The following is a 6126-nucleotide window of genomic DNA, read 5'->3' as shown; positions in this document are numbered from 1 at the left end:
CAAATCTGTTCTGGTAAAGCAAGAGGTTTAGTATGTTGGTACATAAATAGTCAAAATAAAGAAAACAATTAAAACAAAGCTGCAATAGGTAAGGATTTATTTCTGTCCTCATAAATTGATTGATGTTCATACGCGTTGTTTCTTAATCTTAAAGTTGTTCATCTTCTTCTTTTTAATTCTTCTGGTAACATTCTGGAACAATATAATAGACAAATCAGAAATGTCAGGCGTGTAGAATGGATTACATCAAATCATTTGCTTTATCAAATAATTATTTATTCATATTAACTTTGTCATAGGCTCAAAATAAAATTTCCAAATAACTACAGTAGTATTACATGTCATCAGATGAGGTATTTTATTGAGCACTGTAACTTTGTATACTATACTTTGTAAAACTTAAATTACAACTGATGATACTTACAGCTTCAATGTCCTTCTTGATGCTGATCACCATGACCCCCTTGGCTTTGCCCTCCATGACCCCCTTGGCTTTGCCCTCCATGACTCCCATGGCTACTGTGCTGATCATGTTGGCCTTCTTGACCTTGGTGGCTGTGGTGTCCAGATTGAGCTTGCTGTTTTTTTTCACCATGACCTTCATGTCCTTTCTGGCACTGCTGGGTTTCAGTTTCACATTGCTGAGCTTGGGCCTGGCATTGCTGGGTCTGCTGGCTTTGACCTCCTTTTACTCCAGTCATGGTTTGTATTCAGTTGTTGAGTATAGTGTCTGGAAGAGGCTGTAGGAAATGCTCTGTCCCTGTTCAGGACAGGACAGTGTTATTTATACAAAATCCTCAAATGTGATAACACTGACATGTGTGTGAATTGAATAATTTATGTGTGATGCACCCAAACTGTGCGTTTATGCAAACATTAACCATGAGCAATACACTTTTAACATGCCTCGATGAATAATAAAGTCCCATAGTTTTCAATCTTCCTTGATGTTTCCCTGTGACTGTGAGTATTACTAAGCTGCCACAAAAGTTTGAAAAGTATCAAACGACATCTTGGATACAGAATTTAATGCTGCTTACTAAAATGTTTGTAATATAGTTAGTTAAATTGGTACATTTATTGTGTGTGTTCAGTCACAAATTATAATTTAAAAAAGATTGATTTCTGTAAGGCCAAAGTTTGAGATGAGCGAAGCTTCAGAATAAAAAGAAAGCAAAATAACAAAACTGATACACTTTTTTTGAAACAGAAATATGATATAGAGACTGTAAAGACTGGGTAAATAGACTTTAGTTTGGGAGAAGAATACACTAGAAAGCAAGGTCGACGCATAAAATACAAGTAAAAAAAATATCAAAGTCCTTCTATTTGTACATTTGTTGGGGAGGATTTGAGGTGTGCATGAAACAAGGAACAAATAATTTAGGTAAAAGATTAGGAAAATAAGGAAGGGGGGGATGTAGGCTGATGGAAGAGAAAGAGTAGTGGAAGTAGTCTTGAAGTAAACTAAAACATGGCTATGGATCATTTGTATTCTTTTCTGTTTGCTATATAAACCCTAAACTCTAATGTGCATTAGCGGATGCTGGTCTCTCATGAGGCCTACTTCCTTTGCCTGTGTTTTTACCCGATGTTGACATTTTCACAATATGTGAGTGTAAACAGTTTAATTTTTATTAGCAGCCTTGGGGAAAAATGCTCAAGTGATCTGGACGTTGACCGAGGAGCATAGTAAAGAAGCCGTTCCACAGTGCTGCAAGCAAACAGCGTGTGTCAATAACAAATTCACTGACAGTCTGCAAACTCCGATAGTGGAGGAACTCAACGCAGGAAGGAAGCTGGAGCTTGAGAAACTGAAGGGGAGACGCTGTGCGGTTGTACACTACAGTTCGGGTCAGTTAACGGGTGGATGAATCATCCACATCATATCATATCCTTCATACTGCAAGTACATAATCCAGAAGCACAATTTAGGAAATCACTTCTAGCGGTCATATTGCTATTAAAAGTGTAAATATACTATTTATAGAAATCTACATGAAACAAACATCATAAATTTATATGTCCAAAATAACATTAATTAACATGAATTACCAACTCTCTTAGAATGTTAAAAATGCTAATAAATTACCAATTATTACAATATTGCAATGGTTCTCCAATAAAATGCATATATTCCAAACTTACATGCATCTGTAATTTTATATAAATATATAGTTATGGACATATAGTCCATGTAGATGTGTTTATATGGTATAAATATGAAAGCAAAATATCAATTACACATAATCAAAAATAATAATAAAATCAATAAAGTAATAATAATTGCCTAACCGTTTTACTTCTCAAATGCTTCCCACAACCCAGAGGACTAGCACTTATCTTATAATGGCTCCTTAAGCCTGCTAAAAATATGCAATCAACAACTTTGAATGCATACATATAAATGACACTAAACACATTGGACCTGATTTATTAAAGCTCTCCAAGACAGGAGAAGATACTCTTTCATCAGTGAACCTGGATGATTCAGCAAACCTGGATTAGATCTGGTCTAGGATATAAAACATTTGCTAACTAATAGACTGTTAAGAAATCTATTCCAGGTTTACTGGATCACTGAGGTTCACTGATGAAAGTGTATCTTCTTGGAGAGCTTTAATAAATCAGGCCGATTGTCTCAAATCTATCTATCTTGTTCCACCGAGAACAGCACGCACATTTGAAGGTTCCAAATCCCAAATTGACCTGTATTTGCTAAAAATAATCATAGTGGTTTTGTGACTTTCTAAAATTATCTCTCCCTGTAAGCAGCTCCAAATATAACTTTCATCTAAATTACTAATATCTGAAAATATCAAGCACTGTCTGCATGTGTTAGTTTTTTTTACTACTTTTAAGTTTCTCTTACAGGCTGATTCATTCTTACCCTGTATACGTAGCTCAGCATTACAGAACGATGCCTTGTGCTATTGTGGTCTGTCTTTTATGGAGTGCTGTAGAGATGCCATGGGGTGATCTTTCCTCATGCTCGAAATTAAGAGTTCCACTGCATACTTGGTAAAGCTGAAATCTGGGCCAGATTTAGAAAACTACATTTTTCTGAATGATTCCACTCCAACACCATCTGTGCATTTTTGTTCCTGCTTACCACAGATGCTGGGACATTTTTTTCCTTCCCAAAACATACTTTTCATGGATATTTTTTATGTTTAGGATGGGTAGTAATGATGCCAATACACAAGGACAACTTCTGACAATGCAATACAATTAGTAAAAAAATGGAGTTTATTGAGTCACCTGGGCCAATACCTGGGTGTCATTTTTCATCACTTCTAATATACTGATATTTCCCCATTGTTTTTTGTGTACCACTAGTTTTATTTTACCATGCTGATTGCCTTATATATACTTTGGACAGGTTTAAACAAGAATGTAGTATTTAATGATACCGGGACTTTAGTTGTATTCTTTTGACTTCATAAGCACTGAACAACATTTTACACATATAATAAAATAGATTTAAATCAACAGAATGTCAAAAGCAAGAGCATTACTATTTTATACTACTACAGCAGTAAATTGAACATCAGCATGCTTTGGTAAACTTATTTTACTATTTTTCAAAATGTTTAAACCCCCTGCAGTACGAATAAAGACAAAGAAATATTTTCAGAGAAAAAGATAAGATTTTTATTGAGCAGGATAATTTGATTAATTTACAAGCGATAAATAGATGCAAGACTTTGACAGATTAAAATCAGATGAGTGTTGATTTTTTTTGCAGAGAAATAAACTATTGTCTCAGGTCATGGGTCCAAATGTGACGTCTTCATTTATCACACCAAGAACGTCCTTGGCCCTGGCAAGGATCACAAGGATCAGGACAGCAGACGACAGGGACAACACAAGGATTGCATGGATCTGAAAAGATGAAAAAATATATAATTACCAATCTATTTAATTTAGTGTAGAAAATAGTTCAAAATCTGATTACAGATGAGATTTTAATTTTCAATTCAGCAGCTACATTTATGGATAGGTAGCAAACTTGTTTCAATTTTATTTCAATACATTAGCACGGAGGTAGTGGTTAGCACTCTGACCTTTCTCAGGTTTGAATCTCTCCCAGGACACTATCTGCATGGAGTTTGCAGGTTCCCCCCATATTTGTGTGGGTTTCCTCCGGGTACTCTGGTTTTCTCCCACATTCCAAAAACATGTTAGGTTAATTGGCTTGCCCCCAAAATTGACCTAAGATTATATTAAAAACATATGACTATGGTAGGGATATTAGATTGTGAGCCCCTTTGAGGGACAGCTAGTGACATTGCTTTGGACTTTGTAAAGCGCTGCTTTATATGTTGGCGCTATATAAATACTGTTTAATAAAAATAATGCTTTTTTCATGTACTTAGCTCTCACTGGGCTATTTTTTCAAGCTAGCTACAGTTTAAAACAATGGAAAACCTTTCTTAATGCAATGATAAAAGGAGGGTTACTCAATGTACATGAAAAAAATATGGGTAACCACTATGGCTTCAATATATACTGTGTTATCAACACTTAATGGTCTCCATGTTTTGTCTTGTGTGGAAAGTTCAACTATATTAATTTGGTAAGGCAAAGCTAAACAAAGTTTGAGCAATGTTGCACAGATCAATTTTTAAGGTGAACAGTACAGGAATTATACTCTAGTTGTGTAGACTTTTGTAGTAAAAAAAATCATGATTTCATAAAGTAGAATTTGTTTCTAGATTTGCATAGATCATGATCATGTTAAAATGTCTGTAAGGTGCATGTATTGTCAGGCTTTAGGTTTGTGTTAGTGACATCAGTTTAAGACACTTTATCATTATCAGGTACATTTGACTTGGACTGGGTTTAGCATTTCTGTAGACTTGTATGTGGAAGTTAAACCAATTTGATGCAAACAAATGCTCATTGACACTGAAAAGTCTCACTAATTACAAAACACACAGCAACCATTTTCTTACTATTCTAATAAAATAATAATAATTAAATATAAAAATAATTAGTTTTTGAAAATCACTTTTGATCTATATTTTGCCAGGAATCTGGCATACAAGATTGAATCATGTTTTAGAGAATATTTAGTAAAATACAAATGATCTTCTAGTCAAGATCATCTAATCTAATATGATTAGATGTTTCTATCCAGAATTCAAACTTGAATTCAGTATGATTACATAAATGGTTCAGAAAGTTAACTGTCATCCCTGCCCACAAGAGGAAACTTAGTTCATGATAATAAGTTAAACAATTTATAGTATCAATTTAAAAAGAGCACATAAGATGTTTTTTTTCTGTTTAAATCAATAGTGCATAGCTCTACATTTTTACAGAAATGCACATTTCATGGGACCTAATGAAAGGACTGCTTTTTTTTTAAGAGTATATAGTTCACAATTTTTTTTTTATCACTCATATCTCCTCTTTACCTTGTTGGCGAACAAAGAGGTCACCACGCTGACCATGTCCTTGAGGTTTGCATGCTGGGAAAATAAAACCACATATTAAAGAAAATTTCCAAGAATATAAAAACAGCCAGTACAACAAATGTCACAGGAAGACGCCTCTATTCTCATGGTATTTGGTATACTTGTTGTTCTTACACATGTCTCTCAGCATTAGCTAGGATATTTTTAATTGAGTTGAAAGGTGCTGAACTGCATTAGGCATCCTAGCCTTTTAGCGCAAATTCCTTATTTTTAAATTAGGTCTTTGTTTCATTAACCTCCCTAGAGGTAACCCCGAGTATGACTCGGGTTAGAAAAAAGTTGCTAAAAGCGGTAACCCCGAGTCACACTCGGGTTAGGTAATCCTATGGGAGGTAATAGTAAATGGAGCCTTTCCTGATCCGCCGGTGTCCCGCGCGTCCATCACCGGGATCCCTGTCTTATTCTCTCTTCTTCCGGCCAGGCTTCTGCATCCGATGAGTCACCAGGAAGTTCCCGGTGACGTTGATGCGCGTGTAGGTTGCTGGCGGGGCGGGAAATTCAACATCCATTTGTATTGCATTTAATACAAAATAACTGTATTGAATGCAATACATTGGATTTATAGGTGTAAAAGCAGTACATTGTTTTCAAGAACATTTATTTTTCAATATATATATATTAGTATGAGTATAATATGCATTTT

At 35.0% G+C, this 6126-nt stretch overlaps 1 long non-coding RNA gene across 1 annotated transcript; it reads right to left on the bottom strand.

Annotated features, from left to right (window-relative positions):
* Positions 1–3630: 3630 nt before the first annotated feature.
* Positions 3631–5477, bottom strand: LOC140339772 (uncharacterized). Its single transcript, XR_011922533.1, has 2 exons — positions 5424–5477; positions 3631–3885 (listed from the first exon to the last, which is right to left on the bottom strand). It is a non-coding gene; the product is annotated as an uncharacterized lncRNA (long non-coding RNA).
* Positions 5478–6126: the final 649 nt, after the last annotated feature.

This window comes from Pyxicephalus adspersus, chromosome 10 (genome assembly GCF_032062135.1).
Source record: "Pyxicephalus adspersus chromosome 10, UCB_Pads_2.0, whole genome shotgun sequence".
Taxonomy (NCBI): domain Eukaryota; kingdom Metazoa; phylum Chordata; class Amphibia; order Anura; family Pyxicephalidae; genus Pyxicephalus; species Pyxicephalus adspersus.
The sequence above is the reverse complement of the archived record's forward strand: the minus strand, read 5'-3'. Positions and strand labels throughout refer to the sequence as shown.